Below are 23,451 nucleotides of genomic sequence, written 5' to 3'. Positions count from 1 at the left end.
ACCAATGAAGAAGAGGAGTAGGAGTCTGGGAGATGGGCAACAAGGGGATCCAGCTGTGCCGTGAGCCAGGACCTGTCTTTAACTCCTCCGTAATCCAGTCAAGCACAGATTAGCCTGATGCCAGGAAAGGAACCTTGGGTAGGTGTGTAAATTTCCATAACAGTGATGGCACCCCCAACTATCAACTGTTCATTAGTTTATTCATACTACAGGAGGTAATGTAACAATAAAGATAGGTAGAGGTGCTATCTCCTTTTCATTCCCCTGTAGAGTTAGGCAGGGAATGGGGCATGCTGATTACTTTGTTTCTGTACACAGAGATGTCCTTTGAATCCTCAATGAAACTTCCAAGGAAGTTCACTGCAATTCTCTCCTGAAAGTTTCTAAGGATCACAGCCTTATTTCTTCTTCCATGGTAGGACACTTTCCCATGCCAGTCAGCAACAACTTCAGCAGACACTATTGCAGTACACCGGCTAGTAGCATATAGGCCCAGACACCTTTGAGACCCCAGCAGCAGCTGTGCTCTTTGCTCCTTTGTTACCCCCAGGGGTGATAGATCAGCTAAAACCATCACCACTTGTGGAAAATGGTGCTAGTATTCAGTGCCATTGCCTTATATTTATAATGTTATTCAACTGATTAATTCCCTTCTCATTCCCATGACCCCAGTGGGCCACACTCACTGTGGCTTGAGCTGAGTGCGGCACCAGGAATCAAGAACTCCAAAGCACGAGTGTCAATAAGCTTGTCTTGTTTAATATTTTAGGGAAGCAAGGGAAGGGGGGAGTTCTGAATCTTAAGTTTAGCTTTCTGTTCCTACTCTACTGACAATAGTACCTTTGCTGTGTTTTATCTGTAGCTGCAGCCATTGTGGCCTTGCGGGGTATGGACTGTGGAATGACTGTCTCAGATGAGGAGAAAAAAGAGGACATGGGAGGACTTGTCCTGCAAGATGCTGCAAGCCCATTGCTGCATCCAGCCTTGGACAGAGGGCCTGTAGGGGGAATATTGGAGACTATATGGAGAAGAAGAGTGGAGAGGAGAAAGGCCCGGGAAAAGGAGAGGGAGATGCCCCAGACTATAATGGGGCTTCTCCGTCAGCAAACTCAGATGCTGCAGACTCTTGTGGACCTCTAGGTTCATGAATTCTGGGCTCAACTCTCATTGCTGTCTGTGGAGAACTGCAGCATTCCTCATGGCCTCAGGGATAGCACACCTACCACTACCACTCCACACTAGGGCAATGCATGGACAACCCCAGCTTCATCTACACTGACCTGTGAGAGCCACTGCTGATGTGTAGCTACAAGGAACATCAATGTTCCTTTCTCTGGTGAAGGACATAAATCCACACCGTGTAGAGGTCAAGCATAGGAGTTTATTACACACAGTGCTGGCAGTGTCACCTTGCTTATTAGGCTCTGAGACACTGTCAATCAATTGATTACAATAGAATATATAGATTTTCCATGGGTGGGGGAAAGTGACGGGGTAGGCAGTTCCACACCCCAGGATAGGTTTTGCAGCAAGACAAAATAGCACAGTAGCCAATGGTTAATAGGTTACATAATGCTTCCACCCGTGGTCTCAAGTTAGCAAGTTAACATTTAATTAATACTTTGATAAAATGTTAGTATAAAATATATATGTTGAATTCTGATATGGGATCCATAGGAATGGGTAGCTCCTCTGATTGTCCAGCAGATACATTCCTAGGGCTTAAAGCAAAGAAACAGTGAAAGCATATGGCAATAAAGATTGTCTCCTTTGTGTTTTAAGGCAGGCATTGGTCCCTTGGAAGGGAAGGTGGGAGGATGCCATATCTTATACCGACATGTGCCAACTTTTCATAAACTCAAGGTTGGACCTGTGGGAAGAACGTCTCCCTACAGAAGAAACTAACACAATAGGAACAGGGATCCTTTGTTCAATCTGCAACTCTGAATAAGACACAATTATTTAATTCTTAGCTCCAACACCTAGCAATTTGCTGACTAGTCTTATTTTAGCAAAACAAGAGTATCTGTTTACCCCAGCTTTCTTTTAGCTGATCACTATTTGCTAGGCCTCTGGTCTGTTGACCATACTCTAGACTTTGGGTCTGGAAAAGAGCTGGCACAATCAATATACCAGGTTATCTAAAATGCACATGGATTTTAACCCTTCAGTCCCTCCTCTTGACCCTAGGGTTCCCTAACGCGCCAGGTCAAATATATCAATCATAATGTACCCAGCCTACTGCGGAGTCACCGATAAAGCACTAGTAACATTAGGAATGTCAGGATAGACACTGCCCACATAACTTGACAAAATAGCACCCAGATCCATCCCAGGGGACCTTATTACCTGAGATTGCATTGCCCATAATTATTGCTTTAACCTTCACCGCCTGTTCCGCGCCTTCGAGTACTTCACATCGGCCTGGTCCACAGTTTCCCCTATCTGAGTGTACCTCAGACGGCCTTCCCCAATATGCCTCTGGGCCTCGGCCACCAACTCCTCGATTTTCGCCTGCAGGGCCAGTAGACCCTCCTCTAGATACTAACTGCATAGTGCTATTCCGGATCCCATGTTAAGTTACCCATCATTGGCGGAGTATGGTGGAGCTGCATCCCATCAACCATCAGGGTTGACCTTCAAGGGACTGTTATGCACACGGACGGATGTCTCGAGGAACAGGGCTTTCCATTTAGCTCAATGGAGTGGTTCTGGGCAATCACACACTGGTAGGTACCATTCATTTGGACCAGCTCCGTGTGCGCCAGTTTCTCAGTGATGGCCACTTTGAACCTAGACAGATTCATAAGAACATTATATGGGCATGTACACAGAATTTCTTGCATCAAACCATCCTACAAAGGTATCTAGTAATCCCCTCCTCTGTCTAATTAAGCGATCACCAATTTGGTTTGTTAGGCTAGTAATGTTTCTACTCATTCGAGGCCTGACCGTTGCACATTGTTTGTTCACTTCCTCTAAAGGAATACGCACCTCGACCCTATAGGTGTGGAATACCACCGAGGTGAGGACCGGTAGCGCTGGTCCTATTATTATTAATCCTGGTTCTGGAATGGGGATTTGTTCAGGGCATAACACACAGTCAGGTGGTTCCACTCTGTCTCTGATAACCCAGTTATTTACCAGTCGTGGACATTCTAATTTGGGCCATCGTTTAACAAATGTGTGCCATGCCTTTGGGGTTACCTTCGTCCGTGCTTTAAGTGGTAGGCCCCATCCTGAATCAGCAAGCCCAAACTTTATAGGTACCATGTTAGTATAATTGGCACATGATTTTTTATGAGTGTTTGTTTTTTTCCCCACAAAATCCCACACAAATTTCAGTATCAAGGTCTGTGTGATTCCTCCCAAGCCATTGTGGCAATATGCCATGTAATTGTGTTCAAATGAGGGATAGCCCAAGACTTTGTAGTCCCCTTTACTAGTAGTACGCCGCTGTCCCCCTTTAAAGGTAATTCAGACACTGGGTGCATTAAGTATAGACACTGTCCCTCTAAGAGGGCCACAACATCGTCTAAGAGCGTCACCCTGCTCAAAGGGGGAGCTTGTACACTTCCATGATTCCTTCCAAATGCCTCCATGAAACTCCATAATCTGACACCAGCGGATAACAGGGCAGTCGCTATTATCAAAATTGTAATGTTACTAGCCTCCCTGTTGTTATGAGCATCAGTGTATGATTTTATTTGGACCTTCTTGTGTTCTACTGTGTGCTCATGTCCTAACCACAGTGCCACCTGTACTTCTGGCCAGGCTTGTTTCTTGGCCACTGCAAGTGTTCTGCAAAAGCTAAATGTTTCTTTAGTGTGGCAATTAAAGCGAAGCAAACCTGGAGGAGGGAGGTTAGTGACTCATTTCCAGTCCTCCTTTTCACATGGCACACTACTTGCATCCTTCCTCATCACCACAGGGACAGCAGGAGACATAGCAGGAGCCTCCCTATGGTCTCTCTGGTTGTCCTGGTCACCCTTCAATTCTTCCTCCTTCACCTCTTGTTGTTCACCTGTGGAAACATTGTTAGTATTGACAGATGCTGATTCAAACAATTTTAACTGATTTTGGTGACGCCAAAATGTTCCCAATTTCCCCCCAATATTTGCACATGTATTAGTAGTCAGAAAGACCCTCATAGGGCCTTGCCATTTTGGCTTTAAAATTCTTTTAACCTTTGGGTAAATGCGACACATTTGTGGCAAACGTCCAGTAAAATCAATCTGCAAATTTTGCCATGGTCCCTCTGGTCATGGTTGGTGATTCAGAGACACCTTTTTCCTTCTACCCCCATTTACTTGTGCACATGTCACACATCTCTTGAGAAATTGTAAAGCATCTTTTTTCATGGCTGGCCACCACCAGTATTCCAGGGCGGCCCTCATTTGTCTCCACCTCAGATGAGCTGGAGAGTGGATGGCATGGAGCAGTAGAGCCAGTATGCACTCTGGGGCTACCAGCTCCTCCCCCCAGCCCATACCAGAGGTGATTTTTATACACACAGCCTTGTTCTTTTAATTTACTTTTCTCTTCTGGGCTTATGGTTGCATATAGCTTTTTAAAATTTACTTCCTCTTCTGGCACTCTAGCTGCACAAACCTTAATAGGACTTGCTTGTGCAATTTTTTTGGCACATTTATCTACCCAATAATTTCCTTTTTGTTCCTCACTAGAGATCTTATTGTGTGCTTTTATTTTTACTACTGCTAGTTCTGATGGTAGTTTGGCAGCTTCTGTTAGTCTTTGAACTGCTCCCATATTATTAATTGGCTTGCCAGTTGTTGTTATAAAACCTCTGTGTGACCAAACGTCCATGTAGTCATGCACTACTCCAAATGCATATCTGCTGTCTGTGTATACAGTGAGCTTTTTGCCTTCCCCCACTCTCAAAGCTTCAGTGAGGGCTGTTCGCTCCACTTCTTGTGCTGACTTTGTTCCTTCCATCTGACCTGACGCTATCACTGTCCCATCACTGAGTACCACTGCCCATTCGGTGTGTGGCACACCATTTTTATACTTTCTTGATCGATTTACCTACAAAACTATATCTGGATTCTTTAATGGCTCTTCTTTAATTCTTCCCAACACCACTTCTTCTCTATCTATAAGACATTCGTGTACCTCCCCCTCTATGTTCAGATATTCGGCTACATTTATTCCCTTGTCTTTTACTATGGAGAAGTTAGGGGTTTGCAAGCACAATGTTGATTCCCACTGACTCCTGTGGGCATCTGTTACAGATCTTAGTCGCCTGGTGTTAAGGAGATCAATAAGTGCATGAGGTGTATGGAGCACTAATTTTCCCATGAGAGTGTATGATACACAATTCAGACACAGCTGAATACTGGGTCTCGCTGTGGCTGCAGTAAAGGTGGAACGGCTTCCCAATATTGGGTAAGCCCAGGCTGGGGGCGGAGGCTAGAGCCTGTTTTATTTTTATAAATGCCTCCCCTTGTTCTGTGCCCCATATTACTAACTCATTTGCAAGCTTTTCCCCTCTAGTGAGGTTTTGAATTGGTTCCACCATCTCTGAGTACTCCGGTATATAGGTTCTACAAAAATTAAGGAGTCCCAGGACCCTGTCTGTGGTTTTTTTAACCCTAAAATTGCCTGCTTTCTGTCTCTTGTGAGTGCCTTTTCTCCCTTGGAGATGTTATGCCCTAGGTATAAAACCTGCTGCTGTTGCAATTGAGCTTTCTTCGGGCTTAATTTAAATCCTGCCTTGCGAAGATATAGGAACAGTCTGTTTAGGGTTTTTAAATGGTCCTTTTCATTTGAACTGGCAATTAGCAAATTATCTACATACGGCAGTATCACAGTATCCCCTTCCAAAAACACTTGTGCTATTACTTCTGCCAATGCCCTGTGGAAAATGGAGGGAGAATTATGGAACCCCTGAGGTACTCGGGTCCAAGTGTACTGCCGGTCTCCTACTGTAAATGCAAATTTTCCCTGACTCTCTTTTGCAAGGGGAATATTCCAAAATCCATTAGCTACATCCAGGACTGAAAATACTGTGTGTCCTGGTGTTAGCAAATTAAGAATAGTGGCAGGGCTTGCCACGATAGGATGTGCCTTTGGAGTCACCCGGTTAAGGTGGGTGTAGTCTATAGTTAACCTCCAGGTCCCGTCTGGCTTCCTGACGGGCCAAATTGGGGAGTTAGTTGTGGAGGTGGTTTTTCTAATCACCCCTCTAGATTCCAAATTAGTGACTATAGCTTTAACTGCCTCTAAGGCTTCCGGTTTAATTGGGTCCTGCCTGTGGGCTTTGTGAGTTGGTCCTTCTACAGATATAGGCTTCATGTTTACTAGCCCACACTCTTGTTTATCTGTTGCCCACACTTCAGGGTGAAGGGAACACAGGGTTTCTACTGGACTCCCCCCCACTCCGGTATTATTACCCTATTACTGGCAATCATGGCTATATTTTGAGATGATCTTTCCTGTTTGGACCTTCCGGCCCATTCAATGCAGCTAGCTCTGGGGTTGATTACTCCCCCGAGCTCCTTAAGGAGATCTATGCCGCAAATTGTGTCTCTCTGCTTGAGGCAAACCCAGATTTGACTGACTGTGATCATATCTTTAAATTCTATTTCCACTGGCTGGCTTAGGGTTGCTTTTAATTTTCCCCCTCCCACCCCTTCAATCCATATGGTTCTACGGGTGAGAGGGAGATTTTGGCTGGTTATCGATACCGAGGCTCCTGTGTCTATTAACATGTTGCACAGTCGGCCCCCGACTCGTGTGTTAAGAAACATCCTGGGGTCGCCTTCGATTCCAGCCACAGAGGCCGCTGATACCTATTTGCTAGCCAGGAGTTTGAGCAACTCCTGGGTTTGTTTATCCTTTTCTTGTTCTTGGGCACTAGTTGTATCAGTTTTATTTTGCTTGTTTGGCCACTGCCCTTCTTTTCCCCCTCCGGGGTGGAAGCAGTCTTCCTGTAAGTGGCTGCTCCTTTTACAATTACTGCAAGTTTTGATTTTATTTTTATTTTTACAGTCACGTGCCAGATGTCCAGGCTTATTGCACGTGAAGCAGGTAGTGATTTTAACTGCATGAACCGCTACAATTTCCTCGGAGGGTGTGGTCGCTGCTACCTTCCTCTTTTTTCTGTTTTCTACTTCTGTGGCCCATTTCATTACTGTGCCAGGACTGCTTGGTGATCTGCAGACAGCCCTTTCTTTAGGATTTGAAGGAATACATCATGGTCTCAGGATGTTATATTCTCCAGACCTGAATAAGCTCGAAATGCATTCCATTTCTTTTCAGCATAGGACATGGCAGACTCCCCCTTCTGCTGAACCACAGATTGCAGAGCCCCCCAGTTAGTGGTCTGGGCTCCTAGAACAACAGTGCATTCCTGAATTCTGTTACAGTGCCTGCGTCTGGGTTTGGGATTCCTGCTGGTTCTTCAGCCTGATCCCCTCCCACTGGGTTGGGGTTATGATCTTCAGCCCAGCGCCCTGTCTTCCATCTATTATCTAGGTTCTCCCACACATCCATGGGGCACTTGCACTTGACCAGGATGTGAACGTCCTTCCTATGAGGGTCATGTATTTCAGTCAGGCCATCCAGCTTGTCCCAGAACTCCGTATTTTTGTTATTACGCTTGAGTTCGGGTAAATCAGACAATAGAGTCTGTTTTTCCTGGGGGGTGAAGGGATGGTAAACTTCAGTTGTTTCTGTTCTAAGTCCCGTTACTGGTTCACCCTCCGCATTAACATTTCTCAACCTCCTTAGCTGTGTTTTGATTGGAGCCATACACTGTACTTGCTCCCCTGGGGCAATTAATCCTTGTGGTGCTCCTTTATTATCTCTGTGGGTGCTTAAATTTGGCCTGTCATGCAAAGAAATGTATGGAGGGGGTTCTGATTCCTCCCCTTTGCTTTGTGCTGCTGAGTTTTCCCACAGATAGTTAATTGGTGGAGCAGTTGGCTGACAAATGCCAGGAGTGTGCTCTTCCCCTCCCAATCTGGAGGTGTGTCCCAGGCATGGTGAATGTGATTCTCTTGCTCTGGGATCTTTTCCAATTTCTAGACAGTTACATTTAGAGCACAGGCTCTTATCTTTCAGAGCCTAGTTGTCAAATCTTAAAGTTGCAATCTTTCTCCTTTATGTTAAGAATATCCAATAGAACTATTACTGCTTTGTCTGTTTTGTCACTTTTCTGATTATTCCACCAAGTAACCAGATCTGCCTCTGGTCTGGCTGCAGAGTATTTTGCTTTTTTAGCTGCTGCCTGCCGAGTTTTGACATGTTTATATTCCAAGTACTCTCGAGGACTAATTATCACCTTTCTTTTTGACGCCATGGGTTTTTAGTCACCCCGGCTGCTGACCTTGTTGGAAACTTATGTTTTCCCCCCAAAATGCCGTCGTTTCAATCTCCACAGCCTGTCAGCCTTGATGAGGAGTTACTTTCACCCCTTTTTTATGCTATGGTCTCAAATCTCCACAGCCTTGACAGTTTTATGAGGACGTCTCCCCCCTTTTTGAATACCGCGCGGTCTTTAGGACTTGCAATGTTACGTGCAATGAGGAAATGGACCACCAGTTTGCACTGCCTACCACTTGTGTACCCAGCCAATCCTGGGTTTAACTCACGGCCAATCGCTTGCTGGTGGTTTATCCAAGTCCTCCGTAACACACCCCTTAGTTTAAACAGTACATAACCCTCTTGCACAAGTCTTCCCTCCCAAGTGGTACCCTTATTTAACCCCTCTGCTTGGAATACACGTGTCTAGGTTCCTCACACAAATTAAAAAAATGAAACAAGATGTGTCTGAAAGGGGATGAGAGACTTCTATCCCTGGCCTAATGGGGTGGTAAAGTAAACATACTCACCTCTTTTGGATTTCAGTCTCAGATCCTCAGCCAGTTCACAAGCTTGAATCCCGACAAGCCCCCAAACTGAAGGACATAAATCCACACCGTATAGAGGTCAAGCATAGGAGTTTATTACACACAGTGCTGGTGAAGAGTCACCTTGCTTATTAGGCTTGGAGACACTGTCAATTAATTGTATCAGAGGGGTAGCCGTGTTAGTCTGGATCTGGTGCCACAGAACGCTTTGCCACTTTGTCACTTAATTGATTACAATAGAATATATGGATTTTCTATGGGCGGGGGAAAGTGACGGGGTAGGCAGTTCCACACCCCAGGATAGGTTTTGCAGCAAGACAAGACAGCACAGTAGCCAATGGTTAACAGGTTACATAATGTCTCCACCCATGGTCTCAAGTTAGCAAGTTAACATTTAATTAATACTTTGATAAAATGTTATTAGTATAAAATATATTTGTTGAATTCTGATATGGGGTCCATAGGAATGGGTAGCTCCTCTCTTTGTCCAGCAGATACATTCCTAGGGCTTAAAGCAAAGAAACAGTGAAAGTATATGGCAATTAAGATTGTCTCCTTTGTGTTTTAAGGCAGGCATTGGTCCCTGGGAAGGGAGGTGGGAGGATGCCATATCTTATACTGACATGTGCCAACTTTTATGAGCTGAATATGAGTCAACAGTGTGCCCTTGTTGCCAAGAAGGCTAATGGCATTTTGGGTTGTATAAGTAGGGGCATTTCCAGCAGATCGAGGGATGTGATCATTCCCCTCTACTCAGCACTGGTGAGGCCTCATTTGGAGTACTGTGTCCAGTTTTGGGCCCCACACTACAAGAAGGATGTGGATAAATTGGAGAGAGTCCAGTGGAGGGCAACAAAAATGATTAGGGGGCTGGAGCACATGACTTATGAGGAGAGGCTGAGGGAACTGGGATTGTTTAGCCTGCAGAAGAGAAGAATGAGGGGGGATTTGATAGCTGCTTTCAACTACCTGAAAGGGGGTTCCAAAGAAGATGGATCTAGACTGTTCTCAGTGGTAGAAGATGACAGAACAAGGAGTAATGGTCTCAAGTTGCAGAGGAGGAGGTTTAGGTTGGACATTAGGAAAAACTTTTTCACTAGTAGGGTGGTGAAGCACTGGAATGGGTTACCTAGGGAGGTTCCTTAGAGGTTTTTAAGGTCAGGCTTGACAAAGCCCTGGCTGGGATGATTTAGCTGGGTTTGGTCCTGCTTTGAGCAGGGGGTTGGACTAGATGACCTCCTGAGGTCCCTTCCAACCCTGAGATTCTATGATTCTATGATTTTCATAAACTCAAGGTTGGACCTGTGGGAAGAACGTCTCCCTACAGAAGAAACTAACACAATAGGAACAGGGATCCTTTGTTCAATCTGCAACTCTGAATAAGACACAATTATTTAGTTCTTCACTCCAACACCAGGCAATTTGCTGACTAGTCTTATTTTAGCAAAACAAGATTATCTGTTTACCCCAACTTTCTTTTAGCTGATCACTATTTGTTAGGCCTCTGGTCTGTTGACCATACTCTAGACTTTGGGTCTGGAAAAGAGCTGGCACAATCCATATACCAGGTTGTTATATAAAATGCACATGGATTTTAACCCTTCATCTGGTTTATTTATTAAGGTTCCGATATTTAAGTTCAAATGCAATTTAATAAGACTTTTGTTTTGAAAGTTATTCATCTTTGTTAGTTTACAACACATGGTGTGTAATGACTGCTGGCAGTATAAGTAGTGGTCTTGTACATTCACAGGATCAGTGCCAAACAGTGTAGCTGTCATAAATGTACAGCAGGCCCCCCCAACATGAATAGGTGCATCACCATTGATCTATGCACAAATGTGCAGCAAGCACCACACAAATCGTAACAGGCCCCCAAACTGCTGCCCCATGCTAAACACAGTACACCACAACACGTGACTGTGGCTTGCTGTTTAAGTGCTCTTTCAAAGCCTTGCTAAGCTGTATAGCTTCTCATTGAGCTTGTCTGGTAGTCCTTGTGTCTGGCTGTTCAAACTCAGCAGACAGCCACTCCACCTCTGCCCTCCACCTCTGAAGTAAGTTTTCCCCCTTTGTTTCAGAGATGTTGTGCAGGACAGAGCAGGCAGCTATAACCATTGAGCTATTTTTCACACTGAGATCCAATCTGGTGAGTAAACATGCTAGATACTTGTGGGCAATTGTTCAATGCTTTGGATGAAAGGACAGGAGTCCGAGCGTAATGTATGATACTGTAAATCCTTAAGTGCTCTGCTGAATCTGGGCCATAGTCAGGAAGTCCAAAATTGCATCACACAGCAACAGTAATATGGCCCTATTGTGCATAGGTAGTGTTTAAAATGCAATTCTTCTATGAAAAGTGACTATACAATGTCATTCTTCCTGAACAGACCTGTCTGCTAGGTCAGAATCTGATCTCACTCACATCAGTGTAATTTTTGTCAGCAGTGGCTGCAGGTCCATGTCTGTGCCTTAGGCTCCTTTGTGCTGTGGTACAAGGGCCCATAGGGAGGGGCAGACTCACTGCCACTTAAGTTTCTTCTTAATCACCTGTGTCTTGAGACAGACCATCACGGTGCACATCTCACTTATTTTGTTTATTTTCTTAATATGTTTATTTTAATTATTTTTTCTGTTATTTAGAACAATCTAAGTTTGGGGTTCCCTGCTTCTTCTTCCCCCTCTTTCCCCCCCGATCTGATCCTTTATTGTTTTGTCTCAGGCCTTGATCCACTGCCTCAAGTTCAGGTTATTCCCAAGACCCCAGCTTTCAAAACCTGCCAGATCTTTTCACTGCAGCAACCGACATTCCAGCTGCCTCCACTGCCTCAGGGAGGCTCACATCCCCTCCAAATGCAAGATCTGCTCAGATTTCAAGAGCAGATCTAAGAAATTGAGCGTGGACAAGCTAAAACACCTGTTAATGGACCACTTTGAGTCACTGCCCTGTACGTCGGATCCACTGACAACCTCTGCTCCGGCAATAAGCAAAGACCCTGACAGGCCCTGCAGAACCACACTGACTTTCAAGAAGAAAAGACCCCATAGTCCAGAACCGAATACGAGAAGGGGAAGGTCATCCCTCACGGTCTGGGTCTTAGGAGAACTTGCGTCCCATTATGGGTACTGCTGGGGTTCTAGTCCCCTCTGGCACTGATACCATAGCACCAACAAAGAAGCCATGTACCAAGAAGCCTCCTACAAGGGCACCGACATCAGCACCGGACTCAGTGCCTTTGAAACATAGGGACTCCAGTCAAGATGAAATCTTCATCACGCAACAATAGTTCTTCCGTACTGTCTCCATTATCACCTGACATACTGACTCCTGAGGATCCCTATCCGGAGTCCCCGGTACTGTCCAGGCTCCTGTTCCGCAAGGAAATTTGCACCCTGCAAGAGTCTGAATCACCTACTGAGCAGTACTGAGAGACGCTCTTTGCAGGTACTAACTCACTTTCTGTAACTTACTTACTTTCCATCACCATCATCTTCAACAGTGACTGGTCCTCCAGTGCCAACATGGTCCCCACACAGACTTTTTGAGGGTGCAGAGAGATATTTCCAGATGGTACTAAGGTGACATTTCCTGGTAGGTCCTCACCAGCCAACCTGTAATGAAATCTTGGTACCTACACAAGCTCAGGTCTCTCCCTGGGGCCCAGTACTGACTTGGCCTCCAGTACCAGCACCTTCCACCCCTCCAGTGGACATGGGGCATGACTCATCTGACTCTAAGGTGTCCATGTAAGAGTCCTCCCCTTCCTGCCTCCCAGTAGGAGATACATCCAGAGACTCTTTCAAGGACAATCTTTAAAGCCACCCTCCTTTCCCTTATGCCCCAACTCAGTGGGCAAATTGGAACCCATGGGCCCCGTACAGTGACCAATTCTACAGGGTTCCATCTTGTAAGAGAACACCTGAGGAACAACAACTGGTGCCCTTGAGCCTTGCTCTTCAGGTACATCTCACTGAGAAGCAGGAACCAGCTGAGGAGGAAGAAACACTTCCCTCTCATACGTCCTCTTCCTCACTAGATGAGACTGTCATGTCTCATCCACCATCTTACCCTGATGATTTCAAGGCCTTGCAAAATCTGATGAAACATATAATAGACAGTTTACAAATTCCACTAGAGGAGATACAGGAGCTTCAATGCTCCCTGTTGGACATTCTTCATACATCTTGCCAGGGCAAGATCTCCTTTCCCATCATTGACTCTCTAGGCCCTAGCACTCACAGTATGGCAGACTCCAGCTACCATCCCACCAAGTGCAAGCAGGCTGACAAAAAATATTAAATTCCACCTAGGGTCTCCGATTCTTTATTTTTTCCCTCTCACCCTACACCCAACTTCGTGGTTGTTGAGACCACTCAAAAGAGAAACAGACGACACCATTTCCAGTCAACACCATCAGACAATGAGCTAAAGTGACTGGACCTCCTGGGTCACAAGAGCTACTGCTTGGCCTTTCTGCAGTTCAGAGTAGCCAGTGACCAAGCCCTGATGGTGAAGTACAACAAATTATTCTAAGTTCTCAGCCTTTATTGAACACCTGCCTCAGGATCAGAGAGAACAATTTCAAGTCCTCATTACAGAAGGCCAGACAGTTGCCAAGACGTCTATCCAGGCCTCACTCAAGGCCGCCAACATATCTGCATGTTCCATGGCTACAGCAGTAGTCATGCTGATCTTCCTGACTGTAAGCCATCTGGCCTCCCACAAGAGATGCAAAACACTGTTGAGGATCTTCCTTTCGAGGTCCCAAGTTGTTTAGTGATGCCGTGGATAGGTCCTTTCATTTTCTCAAAAACTCCCAGGTGACATTATCATCTCTGGCCATCTGTACACCTGTGACAAGAAAAATGCAGCAGGTTGCAGAGGGATCATTAATCTCATCCAGTCTGACACCAGCTCACAAAACTGGCTGAACTTCCCAGGAAGAAGCCCAGATTCCATAAGAATGGGCCCTCCTCTTCAGCAGCCTCTCAGCCAGTGATGTCCTCAAAACGTCTCTGCTGAGCCATTGGTCGAAGGTCACAAACTACCTTCCACTGTGGATACCACACTGCACCTCTCTCCCTTTCACCCTTATGGGGATTGTCTACCTTCCTGGGAGCTCATCACCTCAGACAGATGAATCCTGCAAATGATTTCTACAGGCTGTTCCATTCAGTTCAGCTTCTTATCACCACCTCACTCTCACTCTCTGTCCCGCTTCAGGGATCCATCTCATGAGAATCTCTTCCCTCTAACACTGAGGGTGATCGAACCTGTTGCACTGGACTTCATTGGAAAGGGTTCTTTTCTCAGTACTTCCTGGTCCCGAAGAGATATGGGGGATGGAGACTAATTCTGGACCTTGGGACTTTGAGCACTTTCATCTGTGCTAATTGTTTAGAATGATAACCCTAGAAATGATTATTCCTTCTCTGGATTCTGGAAATTGCTTTGTTTCCTCAAACTTGAGGATGCTTATTTCCATATCGCCATGCATCCCTCACACAAACAATACCTACGTTTCGAGGTAGGCAAGAACTACCACCTACCCTTTGGCCTTTCTGCCACCTAAGGGTCTTTCCAAGGCCCTATCAATTGCTGCAGCCTAGATGGGAATAATTTTTTTCCCCTACCTGAGCAATTGGCTCCTGAAAGGTCACTCACTTCTAGAGGCTCAAACAGCAACCAGCAAGGTTCTGTCTCTGTTCTACTCACTAGACCTCTGCCTCCATGAGAAGAAAATCTACCAGTACATGCATAGACTTCATGGGGGCCACTCTAGACTTCTGTACTGCCAGAGTATGTTTGCCCAAGGACAGATTTACCACAATGTCTAACCTTGTTTCAAACACACAGCAAAGTCCGTAAATTACAGCACAGGCTTGTCTGCAGGTTCTGGGCCATATTGCAGCCTGTATTATTGTGACACTGTAGCAAGACTACATTCTTGGTGTCTTCAGGCCTGGCTGAGAACTGTCTACCCGCCCAACAAGCACAGTCTACGCAAACAGATGTCTGTATCTCAGGGTGTCCTTGGCTCTCTAAATTGGTGGAAAGATCCACAAAAAGTGTGCGTGGAAGTTCCATTCCTCCCATCAGAATCATCACCACAGACACCTCCTTGATAGGCTGGGGTGCACATTCCCAGCACCTCACAGTTCAAGGAAGATGAGCCCCTCAGGTGGCTATCCTCCATATCAACATATTAGAGCTCAGAGCAGTTTGTTCCACTTTCCAGCACTTCCTATTTCATATTGGGGCCACCTGATCAGAATACACTGAAACAAACTGAAACAAGAAAAATTGGTAGCCACCCTTATAGCACCATCTTGGCCAAGACGGGTGTGGCTCCCAGAACTGGTTCACGTGTCTTTATGGCCACCTTTCTGCCTTCCCTTGACAGTGAATCTCCTCACCCAAAAGTCAAGATCCATAACACACCCCAATCTTCCAGCACTTCACCTCAAGACGTGGCTATGAGAGGGCTCTCTGACGTAGAACAAGACTGCTTCCCAGATGTACAAATGATTACTCCTGGGGGGATTCTGCATGATTGCGTGCCCGCAGAAAATGCCATCCTTCCCCCCTCCCCCTCCCACACACACAATTCCTGTGCTTCCCTGCAGAAAATGTCAGGGAAGCAAAGGGAAGCCACATGGGGTAGGGGAGGGCCATGTGTGCAGTTTTTTTGGGGGGATTGCCCCCCCCAGACAGAGGTGAGGCATGGGGGGCACATGGAGTTATGTGCCACTGGCCCTCCCCCCATTTCTGCAAGCGCAGAGCTGTCCAGCTGAAGGAGGCTGTCTCTCAGTTCCGCTGACTCTGCAGCTGAATGCCGCCTCCTGGGTCCTAGTGTCTCTGTGCTGGGAGCCTTCCTGTTTTCTGTGCAACAGTGAGTGCCCGCGGTGGGGCTGGGTAAGGGGTGGAGGAAATGAGGGAAGGGAGTATGAGGGGATGGGGGAAGAGGCAGTGGGGAAGGAAGGGGTGGAATAGGGCAGAGGAGGGGAATGTGGGAGTGAGGGGAGGGGGATGGAAAAGAAAATGGAATAGGGGAATCGCAGGGGAAAGCAGGAGCCCAGCATGCAGCATCCCCTCAGCAGCAGCTGGGGCTCCCCCATTAAGCTGGCCCATCGACCCCTCACCCTGACAAGTCCTACCGCCTTACTCCTAGACCCCACTGATGAGACCACACCAAGACCCAACCCCACTAATCCCCAATCAGTGGCACTTGGACCTTCACCCCATCAAGCCCCACTCCCCCAGCACTCGTACCCTGCACTGTGCCCCCCAGACCCCCCGTGCTGAGCCCCAATCACCTTCATCTGGATTCCCTGCAGAGTCCCATTGCCCCTTCACTTGAAACCCTCCAACAAGCCTCTGTGCATCCAGATCTCCCACTGAGCCACCCTACACCTGGATTCCCCCACACTAATCCCCTCCACAGTTGGATCCTGCTGGGCTGAGCTTGCCCATCCCCACCTGGTGCACGTGGTGCAGAGGGGCAGGGCCCCAGGGTGTTTCTGGGGCAGACCCAGCCCTTGCACAGTGTCAGAGTCAGGTGTAGCCTCACTGCCGAGTCCCTTTACTGGGGGAGGTGTGGGCTTCAGGGTGATCTCCCACCTCAATGCAGTCAGTGGCCTGTGCTCCCCACTACCACACTAGAACCACTTTATTTATTGACATTTGCAGAATTTTGCAGAATTTTAAAATATTGTGTGCATAATTTTTAATTTTTTGGTGCAGAATTCCCTCAGGAGTAAATGGTACTATTTCATAGCAGACAACCTACAACAAGGAAAATTTATCTGCAGAAGTGGAAACAGTTCCAGTCTTGGTACAGTCACTGATCTATAACTCCTCTTGAGTATTGTCTTGACACTTTCTTGATTATATGTTCAGTTTAAAAACCTCAGGATTATCATTACGTTCCTTTAAAGTTCACCTAGCTGCTATCACTTTGCACTCCCAAATCGTGAAGTTTTCAGTTTTCATCCACCCAGTCACAACTAGGTTTGTCAAAGGCCTCTTCAATTTCTGTCCACCTGTCAAGGAATCAACTCTACCATGGGACCTCAACTCTAGTCCTCAACATGCTGAGGAAACTCCCATTTAAACCTACGGTGAACTGCTCCAGTGGATTAGCGTTTGCGACATGTCCCCCATAAGTACCCAGCTGCAGCTTGTTTGTGATCTGAAGAAATGGAGAATCCAACTAGCAGATCAAAATCAAGGATTATTGCGAATCTCAGTCAACCAGTCAAACAGGTTCTGGACGATCATTTTCTAGTCATAGGTTGGGTACTTAAGGTCCTCCAGCTTAATGCTGAAGGGTTGTCTGCTGCCAAGTGGAAACTTACTGGTGTTCTGGCAAAGGAAGTTCTAGCTGATGTCATTTGTCTACAAGAAATTCACATTGCACTGAATGAAGCACATCAGTTTAAGATCATTGGTTTTGATCTAAGTCAAGTCATGATCTTCACGTGAAATATGGCCAAGCCACATACATCTGTAATGATATATTGGATGCTGTCTATATTCAATTTTCACCCTTTTGTGACATGATTGAAGCTGGTGGGTTTCAAATCACAAATATATATAAACCACCAGGTGAAAGATGAGGTCCACAAGTTCTCCCAAGGCTTAAGCATCCAGCAGTGCATATTGATGACTTTAATAGTCATCATAGCAAGTGGGGTAATGCGACTGCAGCCCCAAATGGTGAACAGTTGTTGAAGTGGGCAACAAATAATGATCTTGCACTGGTCCATACTTTAAGCAGCATGGTACCTTCCATTCAGCATGTTGAAATAGGGGCTACTGCCCAGACCTGTGCTGCATCATGTCATTTGCCAGTCACCCGCAGCCAGTGGTGTGTGCTGTACTTAATGATTTTCCACATAGCCAACATCATCCATTGTTGATTCAGATGGGAATGTGTCTTCCGATTATAAGGAGTGTACTGAAGCCTAAATGCTTGCAGAGCTGATATGTCTTTCTGTAAAGCTGTTTTACCATCTGTATTGAATCCTCCTCCTTGGCACCACCTCCATGATGGGGGTACTGCTCGGTAGTCTCCTCAGATGGAATACCTATACGGACACGACTTGAAGGAGAGTTTACGTACAGGGATGCCCAGAGGATTCAGGGGGTCTGGGGCAAAGCGGGGGAGCTGCGGCGCTTGTACTCACCCGGCGGTGGTCCACCCCTCTCTATATACTTTCATGCTGGAGGACAAAGGCCTCGAAAGAGCAGGCACAGACCGGTGGACACTGCTGCCAAAAATCTCCAGTCTAGAGTGCACAGGTGCGTACGTATCCTCACATGGAGCATCAATAGTGACACACATCTCGGAGGACTCCAGTTGCTGTACCAGGTAATTAATTTCTCCTTTTCAATTTACTACAGGACTTTCCAAAGAAACATAATTTGTTATAAAAGGCTATTATTTGAGATAGCTAATTGAATGGAAAGGATGAATACTTAAATGTACTTGAAGAGTATTTAGCGCTGGTATCAGGTAAATAAAATTGGGTGTACAGTCTTCTGGACTCTATTTTAAAGGTTTCAGATGCACATGGATTCAGAAATCTTTAGTGACTCCAAATATTGGTGTGTCTTAATGTGGCTTATGCTTTTTTCTTTTCAAAATGCTGTTATTGTTAAGACATCTGTCAAAGAAGGATTTGATGTAACTGCCAAACATATAAACTTGTCAAGTAAGACTTATTTTAAAAAAAGCATGAGATTTTCAAACACTTTGTTTTGGACCACTAAATCCTACTGTATTACTAGCTGTAGTATAAAATACACATTTAAATTTCCCTTGCTAAATTACGGTTGGCTGGGAAATGTGGACTATTAAGATTTCCACTTATCTAGAGTATGCAGACAGACTCCTACAGTGAAAAACCAACTTTTGCACTTTCCTATGTAAGTTGTGTAAACTGAGGCCACCCGCCCTCCCCCCCACACACACACACATTACACGTAATATACTTAGAAGAATAAAAACATTGTGCTAAGTGCTTTGCAACACACCTTTGCCAGGGGATGTTCTGGGCCAAAAGTATAACAAGGTTCAAAAAAGAACTTGGTAAGTTCATAGAGGATAGGTCCATCAATGGCTATTAGTTGGGATGGGCAGGGATGCAACATCATGCTGTGAGTGTCCATAGCCTCTGTTTTCCAGAAGCTGGGAGTGGACAACAAGGGATGGCTCACTTGATGATTGCTTGTTCTGTTCATTCCCTCTGAAGCTCCTGGCATTGGCCACTACTGGAAGACAGGATACTGGCTAAATGGACCATTGGTCTGACCAAGTATGGCCATTCTTATGTTCTTAATCCTCCCGTACCCTTATAGGTAAGTAACAACATATAAGATCTCTGCATTACATGTATTTCAGTATATTACTGTTCTGTCTTTCAAGAAAAAAGAGTAAAATGTGCAGTTCTTTCTTTCTCCAGATGTAGGCAAAATTAGTTTGCATGCTGAAATACATGTGCGTTCTATAAAGGCATGGTTATAAAATAATAGCCTCAGCGTAGAATTTCCTGCCTCCTGTCACTTTGTCACCACTCTATGATTAATATTTTGTCTGATTAAATGACAGTATACACAAGGTTTATTTCTTCTTGCTTATGAAGTATTAGTGATGGGACGGAAGGCTTCCTGAAGTCTTGTTTCACTGAAGTGATTGGGAACATTATTTGCTGCACTGACAATTTCTTTTAAAAACAAACAAAGAACAAAACAAACAAAAACTCTTACTGGGCAGAACTGAAGTTTTATTCTTATTTTAGCAGAATCTCTGAAGTTTTGAAGCCAGGGCAGTCAGAAAATGTAGACTTTGTTGCAATAAATTACAGAGGGAGAATATGGACATCTCGGTTTGCCTTGCCTTAATGTTATCCCACATGTACAGAGTTACATGTGGCAGTTAGGCATAAATGATATGATTTTATGCTCCAAATACTGGTAAGAGAGATGCTTCAGATCACATAGGTCAATGCTGACTTGATTCAAAGACACCTTGTCTCTGAGTTTCCTGAATCAGTTTAAACCCCTCCCACCATCGCTGCAGAAGGACATAAATATTAACCAGAGCCAGCTGTTCACTGTACAGGTTTAATTTCACTGTTCTATACACTTGGAGTTGGCAACCTTTCTGACAATGGGGAGCTTTTAATGTCAAGCTGATCATGGACTTCCCAGATCATCTGTTTGTTTTTATCAGCCTCTTTTATGTCTCAGAGAATTGTTTGTTTCTTACACAAATTTTACATGTAGTGTTCACAGATTAGGTTCCAAGGCCAGAAGAGACCACTGTGATCATCTAGTCTGACCTCTTATATACCACAGGCCACACAAATTCCCTCAGATAGGCTGTAGTTCAAACAGGAACTATCTTTTAGAAAAACATCTAATCTTGATCATATTCCCACTGATTTAAATGACAGTAGATATCAGGTCCTAAAATTCTTAGTTTCCTAAAGGTAAAGTGGGTAGAAATGTTATCCCAGGGGCTATATGGAGGGTGAATATAACTGAGGAGTATCATTTTGAGATGATGGCCCATGTAAAGGGAAAGTAGTGTGCTCTGTTTTCACTCTGCAGTGTTTCTATCACCTCTTCAAATGTTTGAAAATAATGTCCATGTTCCTAATAGCTTTCTCCTCTTTTCATTTGACATACTGGAGTTTTTTCCTGAGTTTAATGAGCCAAAGACAACAAAGTTATGCTTTGTTTGCTCCCTTGTTTGTCCTGGCAAAGCCATGGAAATATAATTTAAAATTGTGTTTTCTTTGGTGGGTGTTTTTTTCTCTTTTTGCTAGAAGAATACAAACTAGGTCCTTCACAGATAGTGGATATTATTTGTTTGTTGGTATCGTGGTGGACTGCAAACAGTTGATATAGAATCCAGATGACATTCTGTAACAGAAAATTTCCAGTCATGCCATGATGCCAGGGGACAAAGTAATGACCCAGTCCAAATGTTTTTCTGATACATTAATAATGCAGTCATACATGTTGCAGCACACAAAGCATCATGGATTCTACCTAGCATCTTTGTTTGCTGTCTTAAAAAAGAGGCAAAGGACTGAATGGTGTTGGGGAAGGAATTATTCCATGGCCTCTTTTTGGTCTCTTTAGCATAGGGGTTAGGTATAGGCAGCTTGTTGTAGAGCAACTCATGTCACAGACATTGCTGTACATGTTCTATAGATAAAGGAGGAGGTTAATTTTCCAGGGCTGTTAATCTAGCCATTTCATGTGCACTAAATTCACATAACATTTTAAAGAATGGAAAAAAATTGCCAAGTAACTTGTATTTCTCTTCTGTAATATGGTACCTTTTTAATGTTTGTAACAGGCTTTTCGAGCCATTGTCCACTCGATTGTTTTCTCTTCTCCATTTGGTAAATACAGGACACACACACACGCCTGTATTTTGGAGATGAAGTCAGTGTGGGTATTCTTTTTTTTAATACAATGCAATGTCTTTTATTTGGCATCCTTACTGCATCACCACAAAATGCCTTCTGATGAGTGTCAATTAACTTCAGCCTACTGTCTCTTCCTAAAACATCTTAAATTTTACGGTGGTCAGAGATAATTGGCCAAAGCATGCTTCCCTCAACTCAGTTGTGAGAGTGTATCCATACATTCCACTGTATGAGTGAAGTGAACAGAAATAGGCCTAGGATCAGCACAGTTCTTTAGAGTGTAAGTTTGTTGGTGTGTATGCGCAGGTGTACAGTATCTAGTATAATAGGTCCATGGTCCCTGACTGGAGCATCTAGGTGCCTCCACAATACAAATAATAAATATGTTCTAAGGATAGTTATTTAGTTATGGCTATACAGTCAGAAAAGATGCACAGAAATCTAGAAGTACGTTAGTGTTCTAACAATAGGTAACTATTTTCTTTCCCAGGCCATCCTCTTCTTCAAGAATTAATGTCTGTCTGTTCTCATATTCTTGGGGAAAATGTACAGTGGCTTACAAAATTAGGTGAATATACATTATGGCAAAGACAGCAGCAAAAAGATATTTTATGGCGCTTTGCATCATTTGCTTTCAAGGACAGATTTATTTTCTAGTCTCCTAACCTTTTGACTCAAATGTGTCTTTGAAGCAGTTGCAGGCAATGTTCCTAGATCAGATTACACACCACTTTATTTTTCTCTTGAAAAGAGTACATAAATCCTGGTGGTTGGACATGACATTGTCTAGTGATCCTACTTTTTTTTGGCACATTTAAATGCACATTGTGGACTTTTACGAGACTGTTCCCTCTTTCTATCAATCCCAACTCTTTATAGAAGGCAGAAAGACTTTTCTCTAGGGTGCAATTATTTCATAAACATCAGCCTCAAACAGTTAAAAAAACCAACTGAGGCGATAATAGATTTGAAGCAAAAATGTGCTTATGCAAACAATTTAAAGTTAAAACTTGAGGTTCTAAAGGGAAGTGAATGGTCTAGGATCTCTTTAAAATCAAAATCTCATCCAGAAGGCTAAAATTAATCTGCAACTTGGTAAACTGAAGTTTTATCAGCAAAAAAGTAAGCCTTGGGAAATCCTAGCCTATCTAATTAAAGGTCCATCTTCCCCTACTAATATTTTACTAACTAAGCATATTGGGATAGATCCTCAGTTGGTATAAATGGCTGTAGGTCCATGGACTTCTGAAGCTACAGCTACATGGATTTATGCCAGCTGAGAATCTTGCTCACTGTTGATGGAAAATGGTGCATAAGAAAAATAATAAAAGCTTTTCTTGGCTTTTATTATTACACTCTTGTTTATGGGGAATAGAGCAGTAGGACACCACATTAAAATATTTTGGATGATGTAAATAAGCATCTCTATTTATGTAATCACGGTTGGGATTTTCAATTCTTAGGCACCATTTGAAAACCCCAGACTACATCAATTGAATATATATTGCAGTATATATAGGGCATAAGGAAGGGGGCATGCCTTCCCCTAGAGCACCAGATATTTGCCACTGATTATAGATTTGATGAACTGACAGGCTGGTCTGGCCTGGCACATCTTCCATTTCTATAAATGAGCTAACGTGCATTTAGAAGGAAAGAAAGTCATCTTGAACTCAAAAACTGATCCAGCAAATAGACTAGGTGATCCTGGGATAAAAGTGTGATTGACCTTCACACTGCTGAATGTGTTCAATCATTCAGTCAGAGAAGATAATATAGTTGCAATTAACGTGTCCACTACTTTTTACTGTTAAAACGAGTATTGAAAGGCATGTGGGTCATATTGCAACACCTAATCTCCCTGTTTAATTTTTGTACCATCAACATGGTAGCCAAATAATGGAAATTGTAATAAGTCTTAAGCACATAGACTTTATCCAAGGCTCACATTTGATGTTTCTAAGTCTGGTAAAGAGTTATGGAAAATGGAGAGAGTCGTGCACAGATATTATACAAAGTAGTATTTGCAGATATCCTAGATTATGAATATATAGAAATTATGCCTCTAATTTTTATGTACTTATTTTTAATAAAACTAATTTAAAATAATGTATTTCTTGCTTTAGTCTAA

The 23,451-nt window shown here is 44.2% G+C and overlaps 1 long non-coding RNA gene across 2 annotated transcripts; it reads right to left on the bottom strand.

Annotated features, from left to right (window-relative positions):
* Positions 1-291: 291 nt before the first annotated feature.
* Positions 292-9,070, bottom strand: LOC120398662. Of its 2 annotated transcripts, XR_005594619.1 has the most exons (4): positions 8,856-9,070; positions 3,851-4,024; positions 2,350-2,793; positions 292-1,721 (listed from the first exon to the last, which is right to left on the bottom strand). It is a non-coding gene; the product is annotated as an uncharacterized LOC120398662 (long non-coding RNA). The 2 variants fall into 2 exon arrangements; XR_005594617.1 differs by lacking the exon at positions 292-1,721 and having other exon boundaries at positions 1,863-2,793; positions 8,856-9,069.
* Positions 9,071-23,451: the final 14,381 nt, after the last annotated feature.

This window comes from Mauremys reevesii, linkage group 2, assembly GCF_016161935.1.
Source record: "Mauremys reevesii isolate NIE-2019 linkage group 2, ASM1616193v1, whole genome shotgun sequence".
Taxonomy (NCBI): domain Eukaryota; kingdom Metazoa; phylum Chordata; order Testudines; family Geoemydidae; genus Mauremys; species Mauremys reevesii.
This window is presented reverse-complemented; position numbering and strand designations above follow the sequence as displayed.